The sequence below is a fragment of the Neltuma alba genome, unplaced genomic scaffold, assembly GCF_004799145.2.
Source record: "Neltuma alba isolate B1F8T4 unplaced genomic scaffold, ASM479914v2 tig00003770_pilon, whole genome shotgun sequence".
Lineage (NCBI taxonomy): Eukaryota > Viridiplantae > Streptophyta > Magnoliopsida > Fabales > Fabaceae > Neltuma > Neltuma alba.
The window spans coordinates 1-17,969 of NW_021633422.1; the positions used below are offsets into that span (position 1 = coordinate 1).

Here is a 17,969-nt window from a genome sequence, read left to right on the forward strand (position 1 = left end):
CATGCTGACGACGTCAACGACGTCTCTCTCGTGGACAATGCGACCACGACTCCCGCCGCTGCCATCATTCTCCAACGGATTGGTCGTCGGTTGTTCAGGGTAAGTTTCAGAAGAACGACACTGTTATAATGTTGACTCTGCTTTCCCAGCTGTCAAAAAATCCATCCAAGCCTACGTTATCCCAGCTGGTGGGTCATTAGTCGAAGTTCGGCTTCCATTTCCAGTTCATTCGAACGAAGAGATAATAACCGAGTTCAAGAAAGGGCTCGAAAGAGGTAAAGCTAACGGAGGAAGAGTTAGGTTGGCAATCCTCGACCATATCACTTCTATGCCGTCTATTGTCCTTCCTGTTCGTGAATTAATCAAAATTTGTAGAGAGCAAGGAGTAGACCAGGTTTTTGTCGATGGAGCTCACGCAATTGGAAGCTTGCATATTGATGTTAACGAAATTGGGGCTGACTTTTATGTCAGTAACTTGTATAAGTGGTTTTTTTCTCCGCCGTCTGTTGCTTTTTTACATTGTAAAAAATTCTAGTGCTATTTTTGATTTGCACCACCCTGTGGTTTCGCATGAATATGGGAATGGACTACCGATTGAAAGTGCATGGGTTGGAGCACGGGACTACAGCCCGCAACTTGTGGTGCCATCGATATTAAATTTCGTGAATCGCTTTGAAGGTGGGATTGAGGGAATTATGAAGAGGAACCATGAGGAGGTCGTTAAAATGGGTAGCATGCTGGCTGAATCTTGGGCGACAAATCTTGGGTCACCTCCTGAAATGTGCGCGAGCATGATAATGGTGGGGTTACCCTCTAGACTAGGTGTCACGAGTGACGAGGATGCTTTGAGGCTAAGATCGTATTTGAGGGACTATCATGGTATCGAAGTTCCAATTTATTACCAGGCTCTGAGAAATGGTGAAAGCAACTCCAAGGATAAGGATGGCTATATAACTGGTTATGTCAGGATTTCTCATCAAGTTTATAACTCAGCTGAGGATTATCACAAGCTTAAGAGTGCAATTAATCATCTTCTTGATGATGGAAAAATTTGCAAAATGCTTCCTAAGGAGTAACGACTTAAAAGGGTATGATCTCTCCTCCTTTCATGTTTACCTAGGAAATACTTGTTTGAACTAAGGTCAGCACCAGCTGCAAATTTTATCAATGCACCCATGTTTGTTATTTTCAGTCCTTGAATTTTCTTTAGCGTGCATATATGAAATGAATTTGTTTTTTCCTAAGCGAACATTCATGCTCTCAATCAACCTAACATATTAAATATGTGGACAGCGAACATGTATAATGCACCGGTCTCAGATTTTGATATATTTGAGCACTTCAGCAAGGTTCTATAATTCCGTAGGGGTGATGTTTGGCTGCAGCAATCATTTTGCTCTGTCTCACTGTTAATTAACTCTCCTTCAAGTGTCATATTGTGTTTACAAGGAATTTTGTAGAATTTCTCAGAGCTGTTAATCAAGAGGAAAAAAACGTCTGCAATACTCTAAATGGATCATAATTAAACATATTATAGTTTTGCGGTGAAAAATGAAAACGTTGTATACTTTTACTTTGCTTTTAGTATATTACTCTTCAGTGCAGATTTGGAGTTCTAGAGTGTATCTTTTGTTTTTATTTATTTACATACAGAAGATTTGACCCCCGCACCATTACCTAGTCCCTCCCGCACCACCTAAGCTAGCCTTAAGGGATTTGAAACAAATGTTTCTAGGAATTATAAAGTCAAAGAGGGAGAGGGCGATGATGGTGAATGTATGTCTATGGTTGTTATATTATTAACATTGAAAAAAAAAAAAAAGTGTTAGCCGAGTTAATGAGCAGAACATGATACTAATAGCTTAGGCATATGTTTAGATGAAGAACAAATTAAATTAATTATGTCCAAAAGTAGGCATTGTATATCCATTCACACCCTAGATTGAGCATTTTATCTGAACCGGGGCATTGGAGCCTTCAGCAAAGTCGTTCTTGAGTGAGCTTTATTATTAGCAAAATACTTGTATCAATTTTATTTCCTGATTTGGAAGTCTTTCATGTTGACTTTCCACTATTATATCTTGGCAGGTAAATTCGTTAGATTCTTTATTAAATGGCCTCTAAGTAGATTATGTATACGGCTTCGCAAAGTTGCTGAAAAATAAAACTACTCTACAAGACGCTTCAGGAGAGCTCATGGGTGTTTAGACATTGAGATAGAACTCTGATGTTTTTGAGGGATTGTTTTCTCCTGGTTACTGGCATGGCAGGCATATAAATAACTGAGTTTCTTACTTCTAATTCACTTCAAGTGAGTTTCCATTTCGTTTATTTGCCCCCTCCCTGTGAGTCCTTGGCAATGGCGTCTTGAGAACCTTTTTGGCGAAGGATGTTTTGATGCTAGTTAAGCTGCCGAAGGCCAAATCCGGATATAACTTCTTTGTGATAGGAGTCTGGATATTTTTATCATCTAACCATCCTGTAGAATTCGGTAATTTGTGTTGCAAATAGCTGAGGATATTGAAGATGAGATTATCCTTCTCGGAGTGGTAGTGTATCAATCATTTTTTATAATTTGTGCCATCTTCTCGACGCTCGGGAAGCATCAGTACATTAGTAAAAGGTTAGATACTTTTCCACATGCGGATCCTTTCATGTTGAAAATTTAGTGTTCAAGGTAGTGTGCTTTGCTCTTGGGAAGTTCGAATCGGATTGTTGAATTTTTCCCTGTCCATATTTCTTCAGTTCAAGCTCGCAGGTGTTTTTGTCCTGCTCCTTTTTTTATTTTATTTAAAAAGATAGGCATTAATAACTTGGTATTGCATACGAGATTAAACTTATGAATTACAGTAACACTTTTATACCACTCGACTACAAAATCATTGGTGACTTTCTTCTTTATTGCATGCACATAGGATAGCTGATTCTCTAACTGACTCCTTTCAAACACCAAATTTATCATTGCTAAACTGTCATTCCTCATTTGTGGTGTTTTTCCTTTCCTCTTTATTCTTTTCGTTTTTCAATCAATGCCTTTCTTAGATAATTATATTTGATAAAATGTTAAAATCTATACAAAACCAAATTCTCTTTCATTGTTTCTCCAGCAACCTACAAGTAGTGTCAACGGCTCATAAGCTCATGAAGTATGAAGAATGATTAAGAGTCATGACAATTAATATTTGAATAAATTTTTTACTTTTTCATGGAGTGTAATCTTTATAGGGCCTTCCAATCAGCGCTTTGTATCCTGAAAAATGTTTTTCCTATCTTGAAAAATTATGCAATGAACAATTTTTTCCAAAAAAAATTTATACGTTTTACTGAAAATTAGGAATAAATTAAGGTTCATACGTTTTCATGTTTTATTAATGGGATAATTTAGTTTTTTCATATCCAAACATAATCATAGAAAGTAAAATCCATGATCCCTTAAAATGCTTAATTCAAAAACCAGTTCTCTTTATCGTTTCACCTTTTTGTTGCAAACCGTCACGGATGACGTCCTCATGTGATTTGCTCTTGGTCTTATCCTTCCCACGAAGATCACAATAATATGCACACTGTCGAAAATATTATTGATATTTCTTTCCCCAAAAGATGATATTAATGTCACAGACAAATTCGATCTATTAATTTTGATTAGCCAACTTCATAATTTAGTCCCACGTGGAACATTGACAACAAGGGATGGAGAGCCTGTTCTCTCAATCAAAACTAAACAGGCCGTTGGTTTGTTATTTTTTGGACGAAATTTTCCTTTCAAGTAATATTAAGGGTCAAATAAAATAATAAAAGTAACTATCAGGATTGAATCTAATAGAAAGAAACTAATCCTTACAACCTAACAAAGTAAGGTTCAAATTCCCGTTAAGAGAGATGTTAATATTTAGTGTCTAACAGTGTATCAAATATGATTACTTTCAATAAAAAGATAGTTGTGTATAAAAAAATAATAATAAAAGTCAGTTCTGAACTTTTAATCCTTTGCATATCCGCAAGAGACTATTAAATAAAAGAATTCAGTTAAAAGCCGTTAATCTTATAAAAGGGGTTTAAATTTAAATGTTACCCCAAAATAACTACTTCTCTGATCCTTAATATAGGATCTAATTATTGAATTGATTTTGGTCCTAAATATAAAATCCATTTCTCATATCTATTAATTTTGTCTAAATTACCCTTATGGATACTCCCACAACTATAATCAAGTAAAAGACGAAAAGAGGATATCAAGAAAGATGATTATGGTGTTTGAGAAAAAACATATCATATATCTCATAATTAACTAACTTACCTAATTTTTTTAATTTAATTAAATTAGTTAAATAGATATTATATTAAGGACAGGAGGAGTTTGATGGTTAAATTAATACTTTTTTTAATCCTCATTCAAGACAAACATTTTGATATTAAAAAAAAAAAAGCTGAAACATATTATTAGTCTTTTAACTTTACACAAAATTTTATTTTAATCCTTTAACTATAAAAAGTAAACTTGTAATCCTCTAATTCTTAAACTATTAACAAAAAATGATGATATTGAACTATTGAATGTTGATAAAATATTATTAAATCCTAATATATTAAGTTTAATTTTTAAAACAACTATAATTGTTACAAAAAAATCATTATTTAAGACTAACAATTTTAAGATTAACCGACTAAAAATATACTTTTAAAAATTAAAGGATCAAATTAAAACATTACATAAGTGTATATTTTAGTCAAAAAGATATTATTAGTCTACAGTTTCATACCATACTTAGAAAAAGAAGAGATACTCTCGGAATCCCTCTTTCTCTTTCTCTCTTTTTTTTTTAAGAATCTTATCTCTATTGCTGGATCAAATAATAAATGGTTTAGATTGTATACTTTATAAAAATATTATCACAATATTATATAAATATGAGAGAGAAAATAACATCTACTTTTTAAAATACTAACTCTAAACGTTTTGAGATTCTGATAAGAAAATGAAAAAAAAAAAAAAGATTCTTAGAACACTTTATAATAAAAATCAAGTAAATATTTAACAAGGACTCTTACAAAAAACAATTGGAGGAACTACACGCTTAGTCCTCCATTGGGACTGAATAATACATTTCAAGAGAAATAAAAAGCATCGAATCCAATAGCTACGAAATTGGCCTTCGATAATATTTAGTAAATTGAGGGGTTAAAAAAGTCCAGAGTGAACTGGATCGGGGGAAAAAAGAAAAGAAGAAGAAGAAGTAACGGGCAAAAGAAACTCATGATGTGGAAGCGCTCGCATGAAGCTGCACTAAAGAAGCATAAAATCCGTCCTTGATGTTAATCAAGGTCTCATGCCTCCCTTTCTCAACTATGACTCCATTTTTAACCACTGCAATAACGTCTGCATTTTTTATTGTCGATAAACGATGGGCCACAACCACGGTGGTTCTATTCACCATTACTCTATCCAATGCATCTTGAACTACCCTCTCTGACTCTGCGTCCAATGCACTTGTTGCTTCATCTAATAACAAAATCTTGGGACTTTTAATTATAGCACGTGCGATTGCTACCCTTTGCTTTTGCCCACCTGATAATTGAATTCCCCTTTCTCCCACTACCGTATCATATCCCTGTCATTGAAATTCAAAAAAGGAAAAAAAAAAAAATCAGTGTCGAAGTAAAGTACAGTGGCCTCATGGGAAGAGAAAAATAAGTAAGTGTTTGTTTTTACTTGTTGTAGGCCGCTAATGAACTTATGAGCATTGGCTAGTTCGGCGGCAGCTATGATTTCTCCTTCAGTTGCATTGCCTCCCTTTCCGTAGGCAATATTGGCACGGATGGTGTCATTGAACAATATTGGCTCTTGACTCACAAGACCCATTTGTTGCCTTAACCATTTGAGTTGCAACTTTTGAATCTCTACTCCGTCGAGTGTAATTGAGCCTGAATCAGGATCGTAAAATCTTTGTAATAATGAAATCACCGTCGATTTTCCACTTCCACTTTCACCTACAAGCGCTACGGTCTGCCAAGAGCAAGTTTAATTGGGATACGTGTCATTTCGTTTCATATGGCTGTTGAAAAAGAAATGGGCTTGAGATAGACAAACTGTACCTTTCCAGAGTGTATGGCCAAGTTAAGGTCTCGGAAAATCTGTATATCTGGCCTCGATGGATACTTGAAGCTAATATGACGAAGCTCGATTTCTCCCTTGACGCTATCCAATGTGGCTCCTGACTCGTCGCTCGGATCTATCATCGATTTCCTGTCCATCATTCCAAATATAGAAGCGGCAGCTGACTTGGCTTTGCCAGAATCAGGCGCAAAAGAGCTTGATTGGGAAACTGCTATAGCTGCCATAGTTAAGGCGAAGAAAACCTGCAAACCACGAAAATATTCATGTCTTCAATTTGCGAAAAAGAATGAGTTCGAACACCTAATTTGAAAAAAAATGCACGGAAGAAGTCCTTCATACCCGAAAAACATCTGAGAATGTCGCTTTGCCGTCCTCCACGAGTTTAGCTCCCGCATAAAAGCTGGTTGCATAGACGGCGAAGAGAAGGAAAAACGATACCCCAAATCCTGTTCCGCTGATCAAGCCCTGATGGATCCCTGATTTCATAGGCCCTTCACATTTCTTTCTGTATAGTTCCATCACCTTTTCTTCAGCACAAAAAGAAGCTACTGTTCTTATACTTCCAACAGCATCGGTAGCAACTTGACTTGCTTCCTCGTACATCATCTGTATTCATTTGCATCTAATAAGAAATCAAGAGAAAAATTCTAATATAGCTTACGTGTAGGTAAGTGGGGGGAAAATAAAATATCTCACCTTTGCATCTGCACTGAACCCTTTCATGAATTTCACTTGAACATATCCGTTTACTCCAATCAAGGGAAGCAGTACAAGAATAATAAAAGCTAACTGCCAGCTTGCAATGAAAGCAATTATCAAACCCGCCAGTATTGATGCGAGATTCTCAACCAGTTGTCCCAGAGCATCCCCGACAAGTGCTCGCACAGTTGCTGCGTCTCCTGAGAGCCTTGCTCCAATTACCCCACTTGAATGCTCAGGATCATCAAACCAGCCTATCTCCATGTTTACTACCTTCTCAAAGCACATCTGCCTGATGCGTTGGATTAACTTGCATCCCGCAACGCCAAAGAGGTATCCTCGAGCAGGAAGTGCCAACAAAGATGCAATACCAAGTACCACAAACATTAATGCCCAGAATCTGGAATCCTTTTTCATTTCATCAGCTGGCTCGTAGAACGATTTGATTGCACTGGAAATCAAAATGCCAAATATAGGAAGTACGGCGCCATTCACAATGGCAGCTAAAGATCCAAGCAGAAGCACTGGTATCTCTGGCTTGTTGAGGTAAGCAAGGCGGCGGAGTGGAACCTTTGGTGATTGTTCTTTGGTTTCTGGATTTTCAAGTTCGGCTTCAGGATCAGTGGCGTTGACAGCAGTAGGCAAGCCAAAGGCAACTGAAAATGAGTGGCGGCTGCTATTTCCAGCTGATGATCCTCGACTTATGGATCTTCCTAATGACCTTATCTGACTAGAATGCCTTAAGGACTCTGAGGAAAGTTCATGCCTGTTTTCATGATCTACACCATCTCCTGACTCCTTATTTACTTCTTGTAGGCGTATAAGTTGAGAGTATGCTCCTTCAGGATCCTTGAGCAATTCTGTGTGTGTTCCTGATTAATAGGCACATAAAGGTTATTGCAAGAACTACAGACAAAACTGTGATGATCAACGCAAGAAGTGTCCTTTTCTCTCCCTCCCCACTTTTAAGAAAAGAGTAACATTATTGTGTTATATATTTATAATCATTCAAAGACCCTTTTTTTTTTTTGGAAAAAAAAGTATAGTAGTGGCTAGGCTTGTATGGCACCTTTCTCGACCATCTTCCCTCTGTGAATCACAGCAATCATATCGGCATTTTTCACTGTGCTTAAGCGGTGTGCCACAACAACGGTAGTTCTGTTTACCATGATCCTGTCAAGGGCCTCTTGCACAATCCTTTCAGACTCTGCATCAAGTGCACTCGTAGCTTCATCTAGAAGTAGGATTTTTGGATTTTTGAGGATTGCTCTTGCAATGGCAATGCGCTGCTTCTGTCCCCCGGACAACTGAGTTCCATGATCACCGACCATAGTGTCCAATCCCTAGATGCAAGCAGTAAAAGATAAGGTTAAATATATAACAAGTTTGAAGACTTTGAATACACGATTAATTGTTCAAATTGTGGTAATAAAGTAGCCAGAAGATAGTACTTGTGGTAATTTATCAATGAATTTAGCTGCATTTGCAAGTTCAGCTGCAGCTTTTATCTCTTCAGTTGTTGCTCCCTCCTTTCCATAAGCGATGTTATCCTTTATGCTAGATGCAAAAAGGACAGGCTCTTGACTGACAAGTCCAATTTTCCCTCTAATCCATCTGAGTTGGAATTCTTTCAAGTTAATGCCATCTATGAGAACTTCACCGTCCCGCGGATCATAAAATCTTTCTATTAAACTGATGACAGTGGACTTTCCACTTCCGCTTTGTCCAACCAAAGCTGCAGTAGTTCCACTTTGTATTTTAAGAGAGAAGCCATCAAAAATCAGCTCCCCAGGTCTAGCTGGGTAGCTGAAATAAACTTCCTTCAACTCTATTTCCCCTTGAATATCTTCTAATATTTTCCCTTTTTCATCATAAGAATCTATCTCCGGTTTTCTCTCAATGGTCCTGAACATTTTAAACGCTGCAGCTTGGCCTGCCGCAAAAGCACTCAGACATGGGGCTGCTTGACCAAGATTCCTAATAAAAATAACATCCATTTGGAGGAGTAAGAAAAACCAACTCAACTTAAGAGCAAAATAATAGATGATAAAGTCCTAATATCTTACATGGAAGCAGTTAAGACGGCAAAGATCACAGTAATCACTGTACCCCCGTTGTATCCTTTATCCACTATCAACTTTGCACCATACCATATGGCCAAAGCATAGCCACAGAAAATCACGAACATAACTGCCCCAATCCCCGCTCCTGCGACCAAACCTTCCTGAACTCCTGCTCTGTATGCATCCACAAGAAACCTGCTGTAACCAGATACTGCATGTTTCTCTCCCGTGAAGGATGCCACCTGAAAGGAAATATTGAATGTTATATCATCGTCATTTATAGGCAAAGCAGCAACAATTAAGCACATTAAAAGTTGAATTTCTTAGCCATCTGTTCAGTTCTAACTTTTATGAACAGCATACCGTTCTAATTGCGCCAATTGTCTGTTCAACGACGTTTGCAGCTTTTCCATACGCGGTTTGGCCCTGCGATGCCATCCTCCCTATAATCAAGGCCATAGCCGCACCAGACACGACAAGAGGTGGAAGAGTGGATAACATGACAAGACTGAGAAGCCACCCTTTCACAAATGCTACTACAAAACCGCTAATGAATGTTGACATTAGCTGCAGAAATTTTCCAACCTGGGCAAACGAGTGAGCAAGGCTTCAGTAAGTGGGTTGGACAGTATCTGTGGGAACAATAAATCTTGGATGTTACTATTGATATGATACCTTTTCACCCATGGCGTCTTGTATAAGAACAGTGTCGCCTGACATTCTACCGATCACCTCTCCGGTGTTTGTTTCCATATCAAAGAAAGCCACATCTTGTCTTAAAATTGTTTTCAAATACAAACCCCTTATTCTCGCGGCCTGCCTCTCCCCTGTGACCATCCAGCAAGCCACCTCTGAAAATTTAGGAACAATTCTCAAGTTTAGCGTATTTTATTTGTGCGTTCAAATAAGTTGAATCAGTTTCGATGGTAGGCTGTTCTTACGGAGAAAAGCTGCCACTCCACTTCCCACAGCCAAGTACACAAACTTCAGAGAAACCTGCAATTTCATGATAGAAGACCGATCAGAGAGGATCAGATTGATGGAGATTAGCCCCGTAATTCAGACGTACAGTGTTGCCGCTAGTTGTACCTTGGAAATTCTATCGACCATGTCAGCGCTCGCCTGGTTATTTCCGAAGGAGTCAATCATCTCGCCGAACAGCAACGTCATGAGAGGCAAAGCCGCACCATTTCCAATGGCCCCAATGGTGCCAGCAACCATCAACAACATATCTGTAGAGTCGGCAAATGTGAACAACTTTTGAAACGGAACTGTCTCGGCCTTTTCGGTTTGACTCCTATTTTCTCCGTTGGTGCTCGTTCCTGCTTCATTCTTTGATGTGCTTGCTTCGTCTTGGCCATTTTCGGTCCCCATATCAGATTGCTGCCTTCTACCGTGGATCTAAAGAAAAAATTTTGATTCACAAAATAAGACAGCTTAAAATTAACAGGTAACAAATCAGGTCTCACCGAAGTAGAACTAACAGCCTAGTTTTAAGTCTTGGGAAGAATCAAAGGGAGCTAGAACTTGCGTTTGAGCGGATCAAGTTTCAAGAAGCAGCTAATAGTATATTTATAGATTCAGCGGGTCTGCATCCAATTTGAAACAACGGAACAATTAATGTGGACTTTCCGGCAAGTTCCTCATGACTGAATTCGTTCACGATAATTATGTGAAGCGAAGAACAAAGATTTTTCGTGAGGGGCTCTCGGTATTATCCCACAGGGTTGGAAAACAGAGAGAGAATATTTATAGAAAAATAAACAAAACAGTTCTGACCCCTAAAGTCGCCATTTCGCAGGGAATCAATGGAAGAAAACAAGGACGCGAACTAGTAATCGTTTGCTCACCTAACACCACGTCAGGGAATGAGAAGAAATATGTTATCATTGGTTCATTATGAAGGTGATAAATAATTGCAAGTAAGAAGAATGCTGCCCAAGAAACTCCAAAGTTCAAAAGAGACGAAGATGAAATGATTTGTTTTTGACGCATTTTAAAGCCGGCAAGTTGATAGAACCCGGACAAAAGTTAAGGATAACTACCATAAAATTATAAACTGAACATGAACAAGCCTGTGTGCTGGAACCCAGAACAGAAAAGATGCGAAGAGAGAAACAGAGAGACGAGGAGCTATTTGAAAATAGTAACCTGAAAGGATGAAGCAACCGGTTTTCTGGGAACTCAGTTCTCTCGTTTGTTCAACCAAGTATGGCTCGTACTGCGTGCTGGTGATTCGGTAAGATTTGTTCCTGCGAATTTTATAAACGATTTGTCGCCTATAATTACTTGTAGGGCAAGCTTGTTGTCTCTTCGAGTTTGACTGCTAGTATTTTAATTTTGAGTAGTTAATATAAAAAATAAGGGCCGTGATGCTAACATTATGCTCCGCAGAGCAGATTCCTTTTGGTTCTAGCGGCCCCATTTATTAGTGTTCCGATTCTAGATATAAGACTTTTATATTAGACCTTTTTATTAGTTATAAGAGTTTTATATTTAGAACCGAAAGAGTATTTACATGACAATCAAACCAGCTCCTCTATTAATATGCTACTTTTATTTTTAATATAGGACCTAATTGTTGAGTTGATTTTAATTCTAAATATTAGACATATTTATCATAAATTTTGGTTTTAAATATAAGATATATTTATCATATTTATCGATTTTTTTTAAAATTATTCCTATAAATACTTCCTCAACATATTAAGAAGAATATTAAGGAAGATAATTATGGTATTTTAGAAAAAATATGTCGTATTTCTTATGATTAACTAACTTACCTAATCTAATTAAATTAGTTAAACAGGTTTTATATTAAAAATAAGAGAAGTATATTTTTTTTAATAAAAACAGATTATAATTGGTAGCTTCGCTATGAAACATGGGAAAAGGCCCTTCGAGGCGGGTTCGTTGTCGTCCCAGGGTACCTGCCGTTATTCTCTGTCAATACAAAGTTACAAACAAGGGGAGAAAAGAAAACGAAAGAAAAGTGCTGCCCACCTTTTATCACTTTAATGGAATTGAAAATTAAAAATTGTCGCTATTCTTATCAGGATGTGTATGTGTTTTGGCTTTTGTTTGCTCTCCAAGCTTTATTATAGGAACGACATGCTGGCCATCGTAGTTCTTCGACTTAGTTCACGGAGAGATAATAACCCTAACCCTAATAAACTTGTCAACTTGATAATCCGTGGTCCCTCACACGTGTGAACGCTTCACGCTTGCCAAGATTAATGTAATCCAGCTTACGACGGGAGAGCAAGTCACGTGTTTGAATGGCTAACCTCAATTTCAACCTCTTTAATGAAGTTTCGCTTTTCATACAAAAAAGATGATATGATAACCCGTTATTCTAGAAACTGAAAGTAGGGGTAGATCTCTGTCAACAGCAATTAAACTCCCCTCTTATCTCCTTCTTTGAGCTTTGAATTGTTTATTGAATTTCTTTACCCGCCCGCTATTAATTCATACATCATACTCCCTTCATTTTAATTACTGTTTCTTCTGTTTTTATTTGTTCATCATGATGTCATTTTCATTTTCTTAAATTTATTTAAGACACAATTATTACTTGTTTTTAATGGGCATTAAATAGAGGTGTGGTTGGTATTTAAATAACGTGAAGTTAAATGGACAGCAAAATTCCAACCAAAAAAAATTTTGTTTTCTCTCTAATTTATGTGTTTTTTTTTTTTTGCCATAAAGACACGTAAACAAAGATAAATGTAGTACTCCCTCTGTATAGGATAACATTTTGGAGGGCAGGGTGATCTAGTATACTCCACAAGACAGTTTACAAAATGGCAGGAGTAACTGAAATTTTATTGAAAAATATCCTTAACGGTCTAATCTATTATGAGACCATGGATCTGCTCCATTTTGGACCTTGGGCGGCATTAGTTCTCTGTTTTTTTGCCATTCTAAATTTCAAATTCAAAAACTTCCTCCACTTTACTTTACTTTCATTTGCGCAGCTTCTTTCCTGAAAAAAAAAAAACTGCAGTGCTCCTTTTTTAAAAAAAAAAATGATGCTGTTTTTATTTTACAATGCCTTTTTCGCGTGGAAGTCAGATTTGGATAATTGAACTGATTTGGATCGTTGCCGGGCACCAACTACTCTTTGATACCTTCCGCGAAAGGACGTACAAACAGAGAAAAGAACCGTACCTTAACCTTCCACGTTGCCCAGCTATCTCGTTTAATAATCAAATCTAGTGTGAAAAGCAACCCAAATGAGTAATGAGTTATGTCCAGGTGGGGAGAACCGTATTCGATTCCATGCGTTTGACTCCTGCAGCTGACCCATATCAATGGGGAACTTTCCTTTTTAGGTGGGATATTAATATTGATATTATGATAAAAGGCCTTCTTCCCCAAGCACTGCGAACTCCTCCGAGTTTACTTGATAATCACGCATTCCTTCGCTGTTCATCGCGCATGTTCGAAGTTAGAGTGTAGATTTTATTTAGAAATATCCGTCACTCTGACATTATGCCGAAGTGTTAATTATTACTCATCTAATTTTTAATATATGACTTAACTGTTGAATTAATTTTGATCATAAATATAAGACTTATTTTTCATATTTATCAATCTTTTAAAATTAACTCTATGGATACTCCCTCTATCATAATCAAGTAAAAAAGGGAGAGGAGATTTTAAAGAAGATAATTATGATATTTTAGAAAAAATATATCATGTTTCTTATAATTAACTAACTTACCTAACTTTCTTAATCTAATTAAATAGTTAAATAGGTTTTATATTAAAGATTGAAAAAGTATTTATTACTCCTCCAGTATTTAATATAAGACCTAATTCTTGATGGTTTTGGTTTTAAATATAAGAACCATTTCTTATATTTATTAATTTTCTCTAAATTGCTCTTATAAATATTCCCTCAACCATAGTCAAGTAAAAAAGGGAGAGGGGTATTAAGAAAGATGATCATGGTATTTTAGAAAAAATGTGCCGCTTTTCTTATAATTAACTAAATTATTTAAATTTTTTAATCTAATCAAATTAGTTAAATGAGTCTTATATTAAGAACCGGAGGAATATAATCTCAATTTTCTTGGCTTCTAATTTTGATGAGAGAGAGAAGGGGGATGTAAAATAAATAATTTAAAAGACTGATACGGAGAAAGTACTGCATATCCAAAGCTTAGATGTTTGTAGTGTACAAGTCAAACTATTTCTTATATTTAGAATAGGAGGCAATAGTGAAATTTTTTTAACAAATAATGGTGATATTTGGTAAGAGCTGGAATCAGGGGTAAAAAGTGAACATAGACACCCGCCCAAACAGGCATCATAATTTAATTAAGAGGTTTTGAACACTGTAACCAAAAAATATTTTAAAAATATACTCATTTTATCTTTAATGCAACACTAAATTTGGAATAATATACGGTCTTTTGTGAATCGTCCGGCACGGGGGTGTGCAAGCCTCACATTTCTGAGTTCTCTGCTATGCTGTTTTATCACCATGTTTGTTGTGAAATAGTGGGCATCGGATAAGGACATCATCATTGCAGCACAATGAAATCATCTAGTAATGACTTTTAGATGCTGCGGCCAACGTAATACTCTTTCGGTTTTAAATATAAGACTCTTATACACATTAGTATAAGAGTTTTATATTTAAAATTAATATAAGAGTCTTATATTTAAGACCGAAAGAGTACCGTGGGTGTATAAAAATCTTAAATAGTGAACGGTCAATCACACAAGTGGAGATAGGCGACTGCACACTTTTCATTTGTTATTAATTCAAGTGGAAATTTTTAATCGCCGCCTCAGAAGTTTCAGCCTTAATCAGGGAGTCAGTTGAGGGGAAAATGGCGAAATATATTGTCTTTTAAAAGCGGTCGGAGTTACTCTTGATTTTTTTTTTGGCGAAATTTTTTACTTCTGATTTGATTTTAAAGAAAACAGTTAGTCTTCAACTCGCGTGGTCTGTGCGTCTTGTCATTATAACTGTTGCAAACATATTCTAACTTTAGTTTGAAGTATCTCATATTTCATCAGTCAATTTTTAATATAAGACTAAGAGTTATATTACTAGTATAAAGATTAAAAAATTTAGATAAATTAGTTAATTATGAAAAATTAACATAATCTCATGTAACATTATTAGATTATGGAGTATATCAGTTTATAAGTTAGATAAATTAGTTTGAAAATAATAAATATAAAAAACAAAATTGATTAGATTCATGTATTTATAATCAAATTAAACCTCCCAGCCACTCTTATATTGCTGGCCATATGGAGTATGACGTATGTGAAATCGATGTTTAACTAATAGTTTAAACAAATTAATAATTGACTCTTAATTTGCAAGTTTCACGTTAATTATTCTATCAAAAACAATCATACCAAGAAGATGTGTGATGTCTTGACCAGAAAAGTAGAATATATGTAATGTACTAACTCCGGTTCTTAATATAAGAGTTTGTTTGATTTTTATTTTAATCTTAAATATATGACTCCAATCCGCTTAGTTCATTGTTTTTTAAAATAATCTCTGCAATAATGATAGTTTTAGTAAATATACTTAATTAGCATACATATTTTAGAGGAGACAATACCTATTTATTACAAATAACTAATTTAATAATATTTTAATTTATTTAAATTAATTAACTAACTCTTATATTAAAAATAGGAGGCAGTATTATAAATCGTGGAATTAAATATATTGAGAGATTACAATTAATTTTATTTGTTAAATGGAGCGTAGAAGAGGATGTACGAAGGGCAACAACGTGCATTTGAAGCATCGAGTTCTGACTGATCATAAGAAAGAGGTGGATAAAAGAGTTTTTTCCCTCCCCGGGGAAAGAAATAAAATTACCCCAAAATTTTTAATCTTTTTGTATTCTTGCCAATCCAAAATTTTTAATCAGACCACAGTTGTGACTGAACCATATAGAATTCGATGGCATTGACTTCTGCGGTTGACACATAAGGAACTTTCCTTTTTCGGGGGATATTAATATTATTTTAAAAAGCCTTTAGAGTGTTAATGATTTTATTTTAAAATAACTGTCTTTTTTTAGCCAAGATTTTAATATTACGTTGAATTTTTTTCTTCAATCCAAAAAAATCTGGCTTCTGGGTCTTGCAAAGAGAGAAAAGATGTAAAATAAATAGTTTAAGGATGCTGATGCGATTAAAATATTCTCCAATTTTAATAATTTAAATAATCATTTTAATCTTCACATTGGTGATTGCCCTACTTGTCAGCGCACTTTTAATAAAGTAAAAAAAAAAAAAAGGAAAGAAAAGACTTGAATGTCTAGCAATATGTTTGGATTGACAGGCTGTTTGGATTTGCCTAAAAGTAATTTCTAAAGGCATATTTTTACACATCAAGAAAAATTTATTCATGTATTTATTTTGTATGTTATAAAATCACTTTTAAAATTATAATCTGGTTTTCATCTAAATATCTTGTTGGTGGTTCCAAAAATAAATAAACATGTGTGAAACTAACTTTTGAATTTTAGTTGGAGTTAATTGGTTGCTTAGTTTGGTTTTATGTCCAATTAACTTATGCCTTAAAAGTTAGTTGTAGAAGGGTAAAATTTTGAGCTTTTGCATGTGCGATGCGGAGAGAGAAAGTAAATAAAGATGAAAATAAAAATAAAAATATTTAAGTGAGTTTAATCTTGATCTAATAATTTGATTTTTTTCAGCAATAATTTAATTATTTTTCATTTATTATTTTATTAAATTTATCAAATTATATACATGTGATATACTATTTCATGTTCTTAATATAAAACTCATAGAACTAATGTAAAGATATGAAGGAAGCTGGACAAATTAATTAATTATATTATATGTTATATGATCTCTTTAAAATATCTATACATATCACTAGATTATAAATTAATTTATAAGTCAGACAAATTAGTTTGCACGAAAACAACATCCTTTTCAGTTATTTTACATTTGAACTTGTTTTTCTATTACTTATCCAAATAAATTTCAATATATCAAAATTAACTTTTATAAAGATTAATTTAAATATAAACCATATTATACTAATTGGTTTTTATCCTAATGTATGTTTGCAAAAATTAATTGAAATAGAAATCAATTTTATCATTATTAATTCAACTATACCCTAAACCCATTATCACCTTCCCAGGAGTCTGGGGGACGCATCATCAAAATCTTCAATTCAATTTTTTTTTTACAATACTTAAAATATGATTGATTTTAATAGAAGAATATTTATATTTATACTACAAAACATTTACAATTGATCATCTTTTCTGGCCTAAAAAAAAAAATCACGATCATCTATTTGATCATCCGAGTCCATTGGAACCCTTATGCCACGTGTGCCTCGACAATTCCCAGATTTTTAGATGGAATGCTTTATATTAAAAAGTCTAAAACGGAGACCGAAAACGGAGACCGGAGTGATTCAAGGTACACTTGCCTTGGGCCTTCTCTTATTTAATGTTTTGTTCGCCAGCACCTAGCAATATAAAATATGGTACATCCCGTCTTTAATTAAAAAAAACTAATCACTAATTTAAATAAATTTAAAAAATTAATTAAGGTATCTATTTATAATAAATCTGTATTGTCTTTTCTAAAGCATTCTTGTTAACTAAGTGTCATTTAATGAAATATTTAACATGTACAGCTATTATAAAAACTATTTTGAAAAAAATTGATAAATATAATTGGCAAAGTAAATGAGGGTGTTGTATTTAGAATTAAATTAAAAATCAAACTAACTCTTATATTAATAATTAGAGGTAATATTGTTCTTGTTGTAGAAAAAATTTACAAGGAAGATTCAGCGGGTCAAGTTCTTGACTATAATTTTGAAAAAGGGAAAATTAATCTTTTGATCTTTGAACTTTTAACTCATTTATAACTCAACCTCTAAACCTTAACCAGCTGCAACTTAGGCACCAAACCATGGTTTGGAAGCCCAAACCATGGTTTGCACAAAATACTATCCAAACACCCCCCTCAAAAACCAAAACCATGGTTTTGACTCCAAAACCATGGTTTTGAAAAAAGCAAAATTTTTTTGCTTTTGGAGAAAAAAGGGAGAG

At 34.8% G+C, this 17,969-nt stretch overlaps 2 pseudogenes; one reads left to right on the forward strand and one right to left on the reverse strand.

Moving 5' to 3' along the window:
* The first annotated feature begins 3 nt into the window (after window positions 1-3).
* Window positions 4-2,732, forward strand: LOC114742462 (L-cysteine desulfhydrase-like; annotated as a pseudogene).
* A 2,253-nt stretch (window positions 2,733-4,985) lies between these two features.
* LOC114742469 (ABC transporter B family member 11-like) lies at window positions 4,986-10,938 on the reverse strand (annotated as a pseudogene).
* Between the last annotated feature and the right edge of the window lie 7,031 nt (window positions 10,939-17,969).